Below are 12,902 nucleotides of genomic sequence, written 5' to 3' on the forward strand. Positions count from 1 at the left end.
TAATGCTGATTGCAAACTCACATCTTTGCTCCTAAACTTGATCTGAAGTTGTTTAGGTGAACTGGAGTACTTGGAGTTGCAAGTCAAATGAATCTGGACCTGTTTGGAATTTCAGAACTGGTGAAATGTTGCATGTTGTCTTCTCTTACACCAGTATCTTTTGGAATCCTCCAATATTTTATATTTATTTATTTATTTATTTATTACATTTATATAACACCCCATTGCCAAAGCTCTCTGGGCGGTTTACAAAAGTTTAATACAATGAACGTTAAAAACAGATATATTCAAAATTTAAAACCACCAAAAGTATAAAAAACAACAATATCCATTTTAATGGGTCAGTTAAAAACTCAGGATATGCTATTAAATGCCTGGGAGAAGAGAAAAGTCTTGACCTGGCACCGAAAAGATAATGTTGGCGCCAGGCGAGCCTCATCATGGAGATCATTCCATAATTGGGGGGGGCACCACTGAGAAGGCCCTCTTCCTTGTTGCCATCCTCCGATCTTCCCTCAGAGTAGGCACTCGGAGGAGGACCTTAGATGTTGAGCAAAGTGTACACGTAGGTTCATGTTGGGAGAGGCATTCCATCAGGTATGGTGGTCCCAAGCCGTGTAAGGCTTTATAGGTTAAAACCAGCAGCTTGAATTGGGCTCGGAAACATATAGGCAGCCCATGCAAGCGGGCCAGAATTGGTCTTATATGTTTGAACCTTCTGGTTCCAGTTATCAATCTGGCCGCTGCATTTTGCACGAGCTGCAGCTTCCGAACTGTCTTCTATTGCCCCGTTTCCTTTTCCTAATCTCACCATGTGATCAGAGTGCACCTAAACTGTGGATCAGGGTAACTATATGGAAGGTAAAGAAGCAAAGGTTTTAAAAAGGAAAAAAGGACATTACATCAAATAAGAATTGAAAATATTTTGTTAATTTAAAAAGCATTTCCCTAGAATTATAATACAATATTATAAAATATGGATATTTGTCAGCCCTTATTATTTTATATTTTATGTCCCTGCTGTGAGTTCTGTCTATGTCCCCATCTTCACAAGCATGGGAGGAAAGCGCATTGGTGTTATTCTTTGCAGTATGAGGAAATCGGCTCTGCTCCATCAGTGTTACATGGCAGAGCCAGAATCACTAAAACCCAGCTTCTCAGTGCTGGGAAAAAACATACTTCCGAGTGGGGTGGGGTGGATTGAACTAGAATCAACATCATCAATGAGAGAGGCTTGTTACCTGTCCCTCTCCAGGCTCCCCCTGCCACTACAGTTTATGAATGGGAATGGGGAGTAACTATTCCATAATACTGGCTCCCCATGAGAGCACCCCACTGGCACAAATAAGCCCCAGGCCAAAAAATATTGCATGGCCCCAGTTTCATAGTTACCACTACGCCGGAGAATGGAATTAGCGCAGCTCCCAAATCTAGAAATGTGCAGCTTTGGAGCCAACACCACACCAGAGAACCGAATTATTGCAGCTCCCTGTTCATAATCCTGCAGCTGCTTAGCTTTGGAGTTAATATAACATCAGAGAGCCAAATTAATGGAGCAATAAGTAAGTGCATAAACATCTTTCAATGGGAACTCTCAGAAAAGGAATGAATGGGAGGGGGAAGGAGCAGCCTACCTCACAATCAGGTCACAGGCACGCCCAGGACTTAATGCAGAGGTATAGGGGCACTTTGCAGAGCACATGCCTGGGAGCTGCTTTGACTAAAAAGAAAGGAGTAAAAGAACTCTCTGATACTGCGGCTTTTCCAGATGGAAGTGGCTGGTTGGAAGCATGCTGGCCATGACGCCATGTGCTGCAAACAAGTCATGATGTACCCAAGACACAGGAAATTGCCTGTGAAGACATCCCCTATCACACATTCACTGGTGCAGAAGAAACACTTTGAGAAAAATGCTGTAATCCAATGGCCCTTTAATTAGAACTAGGCCAACCAATGAAAAATTCAAGATGTTTTGTGGAGGAAATTTCATTGAATGTTGTTTTTTGTGGTGGAAATGCTTCTTGCAAATAAACACAAGGAAGGAAAAGCTAAAGCATGGAAAGGAGATAAACATGAAGGGCAAGATGTTACTGGCACTCATGGTTTCATTTCAGGGAAAGGAGCAGTTCTTATCTCCCAGGAGTATTGTGAAATATACCAGCCCAATCCTAGTTTTAAGTAGTATTTATTTCAGTGGCAATTCCTGATAATATGCTCAGAACTGCACCTAATAGTGAACTCCTATTCATGTTTACACCTGTATAAGTATAGGATTGCATGCTGCATATGTATAAATCTTGAAAACAAAAGATTAAAGTCACAATAGCACTATTAATTATTACAAAGTCAAGGAATTACCATGAAAGATTATCCCCATCATCCTTACTGCAGTGGGGAGGACTCTGATAATCTCACCCAGCACAGAGCATCTGAGTGGGTTAATGAATGGATAACACCTTACTGAAGTCAATGGCTAAAATGCAAATGCCACTCAAAGAACATAAGACTGCCTTCTGCTGGGTCTCCCTGTGAATTTAACCACACGGAAGCCATCTTGTGTTTTGGCTGTTTGCAAATGAGCTCTGGGTTTTGTATGGATTTTTTTAAAAAAATGTAAAGTACTTTGCCCATTAGATATTTTTTTTTAAAAAAAATCATGTTTATATTTCATTATGTAGTGCAGTGGTAGAGGAATAGTGTAGTTTCACATCACCGGCCCTACCATTAGGCAGCAGATTTGAGAAAGCTATTAAAGGGCAACATGTTTTGTGTTTAGTTATATTAAATTGTCTACCCTGACTTTATATCCCAAGGATGGGACCTATAGGGCAGCTAACAATCACAATAAATTAATCAAAATAAAACATTTTAAAACATCATATCATAAACAGTACAAAGAGCATAAAAAAAATTCCAGTGACAACAAAACCATTTAACTAAACCATTTAACTAATTTGGGACAGGATTTATTATCCTTATTATGGACAACAGGAAGAGTAAAGGTCAATCAGATTTCCTGGGACACAGTGTTCCAAAGCCCAAATGCTACTAACAGGAAGGGCCAGTCTAGCGTACCCAACCATCTCAATTCTGCTGAGAATGAGACACAGAGCAGAGTTTTCTCTCATGACCGCAGCACATAAGTGGGCACAGAAATAGATAATCTAGTATCCTGGTCCAAAAACTTATAATGGCACAACCCTGTGCATGTTTAGAGAGAGAAAAAGTTGTACAACTCCCAACATGTCCCAGCCAGGCTGAGGCATGTTGGGAGTTGTAGGACTTTTCTCTCTCTAAATATGCATAGAATTGCACCCTAAGCCTTAATTTTAAAGCTTCAAAAGATGGTACCTTATCAACACTTTGAACTGGGTTTGGAAAGTGGTAGAGAAATGCTTTAACATGATCACAATGCCAGACTCCTTTCAGAAGCCCAGCCATTACATTCTTCACCTATTGAAGTTCCCATTTTTGAAACCCCACAGAAAGTACCATCCTTTCAGCAGTCCAATCTGGATGTAACCAAGGCTTGTGGCAAGGTCCACCCCTTCTTTCCCATTTTATCCTCACAACAATCCTGTGAAATTCTTTATGCTGGGATATGGGGACAGTCTCTCTGGCACACAGATCATTCCTTCTGTGTGCAGGTCCTTGGTTTCTCCAAAATATACAGCCAAACCTCAGGTTCCAGTTAATGAGCTTTATGAAGAATAAGTTTAAGGGGAGTTGGAGGAAACAGGTAGCATGTAAAAATAAACAGAACATTTACTCTCTGAATAACCTAGGCTATATATTCTAAATCAGGGATGGGGAACCTCTAACCCTCCTGATTTTGCTGGACTACAACTCTCATCAGCCCCAGACAGATGGACAATGGCAGAGATGATGGGAACTGTAGACCAGCAACATCTAGATGGCCAAAGGATCGAACTCCTGTTCTAAAGAGAGGTCCCAGTCTTACCTGCAAGGCCATGGATCACCCAGGAGTTCCAAAAAGGCAAAGGCATGTTCAGAAATGTGAATGGATGACAGTCCCCTCATTTATCCATGGCACTCAGGGAGAAGGGGTTTGTGAATCCACCAATTAGATGTAGCTTTTGTATCACAGAAGGGATTTTAGGCTACAATTGAGACACATGAGGTTCATCACATACACTAAAGGAGATTTGCCAAGTGTACTAGCAACCCAGTTAGACAGACTTAAGAAGTACAAATGGAAGAAATTTGCCCTTCACTTCTAATGAATAGGATACACATGGTGGAGACACACATTCACCATCCTGTAATGCAACCTTCCTCAACCTGGTGCCATCCAGATGTGTTGGACTACAACTCTGATCATCCTCATCCAAAATGGTCAATGATGGGAGTTGTATTCCAACACATCTGGAAGGACACCAGGTTGGGAAACACTGCTGCAATGCTTGATAGGTGATGGGAAGAAAAGCAATCCAGGTCACTGGATCAAAGATAGGGAATTTTTAAAGGGACAGGCACTGAATTCTTAACGTCTTTCTACAGTCAATTCCATCTTAATAAGCAACTAGGGAAGCATGAAAGCAAACAGGACTATAGAAATAAATTGAATGGAAATGTAGTTTCCAATCAATGTGTTCAAAAGCACATCACCCTAAAAACTCACCTCTTATTCCAGGTTGTTTGACCCAGGCCCACTTCTGCCTGGGTCAAATACCCAGCCATATAAGCAAATACCCACCATATAACACACACACACACACAGAGAGAGAGAGAGAGAGAGAGAGAGAGAGAGAGAGAGAGAGAGATTATGAGAGGTTCTTTAGATGAAATTATTTTTAGACAATAAACATCTAATATAAGTCAGCATATCAGTTTCTAACTGAAATGTTCTTGTTTAGCCAGTGACCTGTATGCCACTTGGTTATATCTGGAGTTTGTTATGGCTTCCAGACATAGATACTGTCAGTGATCATGATGCTCAAGACATGCTTCATCCTATTCAAGACCTCAATTTGCATCTACACAGCTACCATCACAATAAAATGTAGTGATAAAAACAATGGAAATATATTAAATAAGAACAATTTTTCAGAAACATGTTTTAAATCATCTTTGTCTCATTTAAAAGTCTGTACATGGAGGTGATTCAGCAGCCCTTCCCTCAATTAAAAGCATCGCCTGAGTATGCTCTCAGGGTCGCAGGCTGTGTTATTATGCATTCATATATGGTTTAATACAATTGAGTCTTTGTTTAATGGGCCTTGACCAAGGCCCCTAGGAAGGACTATAATGTAAATAATCATAATAGTAATTTAATCAGAGGGCAGAAAAAATCCACCATATGACTTTCATGACCTACCAGAATAAAACAGCTAAGACCTACTTTGTGTATTTTAAAGATAGCAAGCCTACAATGTTCAGTAATTGTATCACTTTCTGTATGCAGTTTGCTGCCAATTGATTGAAGGTTTTATACTTCTTGATGACCTTGCTTTAAATAAATGACTCAATTAACCAATTAAAGTGAAGTAGCAGTATGATAACAAAGGGGACATAATACTTTGTTTGAATAAAAGACAAAAAATATTAATTCTGCAGGAAATAATATTATGAATTGATTAAATTTAGGCCTAGATATTTTATACAACGATGCTCATAGCATTAGACAATCTTTCAGGAAGTTTAATCCCCAAATCGAATTATTCATGTACAATTAATGACTTTCATCTATACTGAAAATACATTGCTTGGAAATAAGCCACAGTGACTTGAATTGAACGTATTTCTAAATCAAATAACTTTATTTCAGCTATAAGTCAGTTATCGCACCAAATAACCAATTAATGCCGTCAGAGTGGATACTAGATATGCAATTCTTATTTAGTGTGTTTTCCTGACAGCAGTGTCATCTTATATTTGCTTGCAAAAAAGAACAGAACTGAAATAAAGCACATATAACAGATTGCTGTCAAACAAATCCAGCGAGACGTATTGTGATCAACCGATAACTTTGGAAGCAAGCAAGAAAAGAGCATGTTAAGCAATTTAACGATATTAAAAAATAATTTCCCTCATAGCCCTGTCTTCATGCTGGCCCATAATATAGTGCCAGATTTGTGGTATCCCATCTGTCACAGGGTGGTTCAAGAAAGGGACCTGGCCCAGTGCTCTGCTTTAGTAGGATAAAACACTTGATTTTTGATTTTTTTAATGAAAGGGCTTCACTGCCATTAAGAACCTGCTTCCAAAACCCGGATTACTACTGCACAAGAAACCCAGAGTCTTCAGATTAAGCAGTTCAGACCCATTGCTATCTGGCTACTTCAGGTTCAGTGACAGTTGTTATCCTGGGCTGGGAACCAAATTGCTCCTTTAGGCCCACACAAGAGAATTTGAAAGCATATGATGAGGAATTTACCCATCCATTGCTTTGGTTATGATCTGCAATGATGTTTTAATTGTTTTTATTATGTTTTAATATTTTAAAATGGAAATTGTTTTTAGATATTTTGTACGTTTTAATATATATTTTTCAAGTTGCTTTGCTCTTTTTAAAAGAAAAAGGAGACTAAGAAGAAATAACAACAACAACCAGCATCAAAACAATTCTAAAGCTTCCCCTACCCCAAACACTAGGTTTACAGAACCATTTCCACAGTTTTTTGGATCCAGGCCTTGCTCCAGTCATTGACACTGTCCCCTCCTCCTTTTAGGAGGAAATGGTTTCTGATAGGTTGCCAGTAACCTTTCCCTAGATTATTCTAAGGAAATAATTGTAATTGTCATACAATGAAAATGTACCGCCATACAAATGCAGAAAGACTATGAAAGATTTCACATTCCATTCATACCCCAGTCACCCTACGTACGAAAAGAGCCCTGAAAATTACTCCGGCAGCCGCTCCTACAAAAGCAAACATTTGACAGAAAACAATCGCTATGCTATTGGGGGTGGGGATAAGACAGACTCCCCCCCCCCCAATTAATACTTTTATTTATTTTCCACAAAAAACAGACACATAAGGAAGGTACAAAAAACAAACAAAAAAGAAACACTACAAACTATACAAACTTCTACACCACACATACATCTAGTAAAATAAACACAATACATACAGTAAGGCTATATTTCATTTAAAGCAATCTTCATGTCAGACGGCAAACATCCATTGTTTCTATATTACCAGGTACGAATTTCATAACAACAAGCTAATGTATATATATCAAAGGCAAAGGTACAGATTATATATAAAACCCACAAACAAATAAATCATCCTTTTGCTGTTCCTGTATATACTCAATAAACGTTTCCAGTCCAATACATATGAGACTATTGTTCTTTCATGTACTAGTGCCATTAATTTTGCCATCTCCGCCAATTCCATCACCTTGAGGAGCCATTTTTCCATTGCTGGTACTTGTGTTTTTCCCCAATATTGCTTATATAGTAGTCTTGCCGCTGTTACCATATGTTGAAGTAACAATCTTTTTTCTTTAAATTGATCATCCCCGAGTCCAAGCAAAAACAATTCTGGTTTCATTTCTATGTTTATCTTTTTTTAAAAATGCATTAATACATGTATTTTAACTCAGTATGCTTTTGCTCTTTTATAAGACCACCACATATGATAAAAGGTTCCTTCTTGTTCTTCAAATTTCCAACAGTCCCCCAAACAACTACTATACATTTTCGCTAACTTTGATGTAGACATATATCATCTTATAAAATTTTTCCTTTAGTCTGGTACTTAATGTGTACTTTAAACCTTTTGTCCACACATTTTTCCATAATTCAATTGGAATCTTATGCCCCACATTGTTTTCCCATCTGACCATACAGTCTTTCATTTGTTCTTTCTCCCCCTCCAACTGTAATAACAGTTTATATGCTTTACCAATAAGATGTTCATCATTAGTACATAATACTTCTTCGAACAATGATTTTGACCGCTCAAATCCCCCCTCTTTTAAATCACTCTTAAACTTCTCCTGGATCTGTAGATACAAAAACCATTGACATATATGTCCTTCTTTTACCAACTCTTCTCTTATTTTTAATTTGGTCTCTCCTTGGGTTGTCTCCAGGACATCCCTATATTTTAACCATTTGTGTCCACTCAATAGTTCTCTTCTGAAAAAAGCTTCTTGAGCCGACACCCACATTGGAATCTTCTGACATAATCTCGATTTGTATTTCTTCCATACATTCAAAATAGACCTTCAAACAAAATGATTGTTAAAATCCACATTGACCTTTGCTTTCTCATACCACAAATATCCATGCCACCCAAATCTTATATCATGCCCCTCCAACTCTAATAGCCGTCTGTTTTCCAACACTACCCATTCTTTCATCCACACCAAGCAACATGCATAGAAATACAAATTCAGATCGGGTAGTCCCAAACCTCCTCTTTCTTTGGCAACTTGTAGAATTTTAAATTTTATTCTTGATTTTTTACCTTGCCAAATGAATCTAGAAATATCTCTATGCCATTGCTTGAATGGTACATCCCCTTGTACAATAGGTATTTGTTTGGAACAGAAATAACATTTTTGGCAAAACATTCATTTTTATCATGGCAATTCTTCCCAACAGTGATAACCTCAATTTCTCCCATTTAACTAGGTCCTTCTTAATTCATTCCATACTTTCACATAATTATTTGCATATATTATACAGTTCATATTTGTCAGCACAATTCCCAAATATTTAACCTTTTTTTCTATTTTAAAGCCCATCTTCTCTATCAGCTTTCTTTGTTCTCGTATTTCCATGTTCTTGGTTAATATTTTCATTTTCTGTTTATTAACCCTAAACCCTGCTACTGCACCAAACTCTTTAAGGTCTCAACTCCTTTTAGAGAGTCCTCCAGTATGATAACCAAATCGTCTGCAAAGGCCCTCAATTTGTTTGTCTCTTTTTTAAGACTTACGGGATAAGAAAGACTTCATTTACAACTCTAACAAATAATAATAATAATAATAATAATAATAATAATAATAATAATAATAATAATGGGCTCACTGTGTATACAGCAGGGAAGCCGCCCAAAATCAAGCCAACTAAGGCTACAGTGCTATACATGCATAGTAATAAGGCATATTGGATTTACTTCTGAGTAAACATGCATTGGAAACATGCATCAGATTAATAGGATAATCCCAAATCTTCAAAAGATCTGACATGGCAGGACTATGCCAAGCTTCTGCACTTTCTTTTCTTTATTTTTTAACCTTTAAAAATATAACATTAATGCTGCAATACTGTGGAAGAACACATGGAAAATGCACAGTTAATTAATTAATACGATGCATGGACAGTGGGGGAAGTTGGGTGCTGTTGGTTTTATGGATATTATAGACTACATCCACTTAGCCCATCTAGCAAATGCTTTAAAAAGACCACACCTTCCCATCAGATCTGAAGTCAGATGTCAGAGCAATCTCCAAAGTAAATGTGTTAGCACTGCAAAATAAGTATGTGATTTGCACAGGAATACATGTTGTCTCCTATACATATGTTATCCCTATATTGGAAAAACTGACATGTATGAAACCCTGAACCTGTAAGTAATGTAATGATCATGGACCACGACCCAGAATCTTCTCAGAAGAAGATGCTCCTGAGTTAATGATTGAGGGAGAGGATTTGGTTACAGAAAGGTATCAAAGCGCTTCCAGCTCTCCAATATCCAATTCTCCAGAAAGACCCCAGGGAGTTGACCCTCTGCATCCAGAAGAGGCTATATTGCTATCCTCAGACTCTGGGGATTCCAGCTATGAAGATACTGCAACAGCCACCTCCACGTTGTCACAGTCTGGAGCTGCTAAAACAGACCAGCCCTTTTTAAGGGAAAAATGCCTTAGTCAGTGTGGAGGCAGGGGGGCTAAACAGCTTAAAGGAAGTCAAACCCCTATGTAAGGCTCAATTGAGACCTGCTGCTTGTAACATACAGGCCAATTCACATATCACAGCAGTAAATAATATGTTAATTGACTACAATTTGCCAGAATGTGCACTGTGCACAAGGCACTTCCAGTTTTTTTGTAAACAACCTCTGATTAGTCTTATCGAGATTATGAGCATGATGTCTGAATCTGGACTTCTAGGTTGTTTAGGGGTTAAATAAGCAGCAGTTAACTCACAACAAACCATGGGTTAACCATTGAGTTAACATGCCACGCTAACAACCTCCAATCAAGTCGTTAAGAAGTTGTTTACAGAAACTGGAAGTGGCTTGCTTGTGGCATATGTCTCCAAAAATCATGGGTTAAATAAGCCATGGTTTCTCACTCTGGCATGTGAACCAGGTCACAGACAAGCTTGTCGAGCTCCTAGCCCCTACACCACTCAGAGCTCTCCCTGGGTCTGTCCAGTTTCTGCTTCCCTGGGAAATCTGACTTGCTAAAAACTTTGTTAAAGACTAATCTATAGGGGAACCCCGTAAGCCACACCTCACCAGGGTCCAATGATGCAATGCTCTCACCACAACAGAGCCAGAACAGAATGGTAATGAAACCCTTATCATCACTGTAACCTCTTGATATCACACCTGTGTAGCAGTGTGGCTCAGTAGTGCCATACCTGTAGCAGCCTAGTGCTGAAGTGTGAAGCTACTGTGAAACACAGAATTGGGTGGAAGAGATGGTGGATGTGATATTGTAGGGCTTCTGTGCACCTTAACAACACTTTAGCAAGTTATAGATGGAGAACGTAATGTCAGCATTTATCTAATATTTCTAGGCCAGCTTTTCCATTAGGATTAGAATTCATAGGCAGGATATATTTTGACAACTTGCCAAACATATAATGCAGCTGTTACCACATCTGCATTAGCTACTTTGTGAATGATTGTAGCTATATGTATCTATTAGGGGTGTGCACGGACCCCCCGCTCCGCTTCACTTGCAGATCCGCCATTTTTCGGATCGGGCCGCTCCGCCCCGCCCCCGCTCCGCCCACTTCCGCTCCGCTCCGCCCGGAGCTCCGGATCCGGATCCGGAGCTCCGTTTCCCCCCCCCCATAGGCTTGCATTGAAAGCTAAAAAATTATACAACTTTTTTTCTGTTCAAGTTAGAAACCTCATGTTTGGCACCATGACACCTCATGGGGATATACACACGCACGCCAAGTTTCAAAGCAATCCCATCATCCCCTGATTTTTGGCGAATTTTTGAAAATCGGGCACCCCACACACAACATCCCTGCGAGGTGTGTTAAAAAACACGGGGAAAAGCCCGTTCAGATGAAGAAAGAGAAGTTTCCCAGAATCCCAAGTTACCTGTTTTGCCTATGCCCTCCTCCAACTTTGGGATCATCATGACCGGGAGCTGACTCTGCCCCTCAGCCCTTTGAAAAAGGTATTTTTCCCGCCGATTTTTTTAAAAATTCTAGCCCGCGACCCGTACGATGCAGAAAGTTGAGAGTGGTCTCAAAATGACCCCCATCCACGACTCTCTGTGCACAAGAATTTTCAGAATGATAGCTTAAACCCCCCCCCAGTTATCCCCGATTCTTTCCCTCAATGCAATCCTATGGGCGAAAAGCCGAAAACGCAGTTTGAGCCGCGCGGTTGACCCGATTTTCACAAAAATATAGCCCGCGACCCGTACGATGCAGAAAGTTGAGAGTGGTCTCAAAATGACCCCCATCCACGACTCTCTGTGCACAAGAATTTTCAGAATGATAGCTTAAACCCCCCCCCCAGTTATCCCCGATTCTTTCCCTCAATGCAATCCTATGGGCGAAAAGCCGAAAACGCAGTTTGAGCCGCGCGGTTGACCCGATTTTCACAAAAATATAGCCCGCGACCCGTACGATGCAGAAAGTTGAGAGTGGTCTCAAAATGACCCCCATCCACGACTCTCTGTGCACAAGAATTTTCAGAATGATAGCTTAAACCCCCCCCCAGTTATCCCCGATTCTTTCCCTCAATGCAATCCTATGGGCGAAAAGCCGAAAACGCAGTTTGAGCCGCGCGGTTGACCCGATTTTCACAAAAATATAGCCCGCGACCCGTACGATGCAGAAAGTTGAGAGTGGTCTCAAAATGACCCCCACCCACGACTCTCTGTGCACAAGAATTTTCAGAATGATAGCTTCAAAAACAACGTAGTTATGCGCGATTATTTGCCGCAATGCAATCCTATGGCGAAATGTTTTCAAGATGGCGACCGGAGCGCTCCGAAAAATGGCCGCTTCTCTTCGCCTTGCTTCTAGGGGGTCCGCGGTCCGCTCCTACTCCGCCTCTGGGTAAGGCGGAGCAGGCCAATCCGCTACTGCTTCTACGCTCCTAATCGGAGCGGAGCACATCCCTAGTATCTATAGCCATTATATTAGCTTTGCTTTTGCTACATTGTGATATGTTAAAGTGATTATGCATTTTTTGTATTTTCTGCGTATTTTCAGAAGATGAATACTCACACTGAAAGGTGATTTAACGTATGTCTTTTTTTAAAAAAACTGAGACATACGGTTGCTTATCACTTAACGGAAGTCAAAAGCTGTGAAGTTTCAACAGCTGAGGTCTTGCAGGAAGGTGAGAAGATATGCACAGTGAATATGCCGTGTGGTGAAGTGTGCATTATAGATTGACATAATTCCAGCACGAGAATAATGTAGCAGTTCTGTAGGACGTTTTTAAAGCTGAGAGACTTTTACATTGTAATTGTGTTTTGTTTCATTGAATCTGTTCAGATGACATGGTGGTTAAGCATTTTGAGCTAAACATTATGGCTTAATGTGTTGTGTGAACCATTCCTAACCATGGTGGCTACATCATCAAAGTTTAAATACGCTCACTAACCATTTCTGCAAAATGGTTAGTGTCCCAACCATGGCTTAGCGTGTTGTCTGAACAGACATATTTTGTTATTCACATTTTGTTATTCAAAAACAAAGTGCCTTGCCTCGTGTATCC

The sequence above is a fragment of the Elgaria multicarinata genome, chromosome 7 (genome assembly GCF_023053635.1).
Source record: "Elgaria multicarinata webbii isolate HBS135686 ecotype San Diego chromosome 7, rElgMul1.1.pri, whole genome shotgun sequence".
NCBI lineage: Eukaryota > Metazoa > Chordata > Lepidosauria > Squamata > Anguidae > Elgaria > Elgaria multicarinata.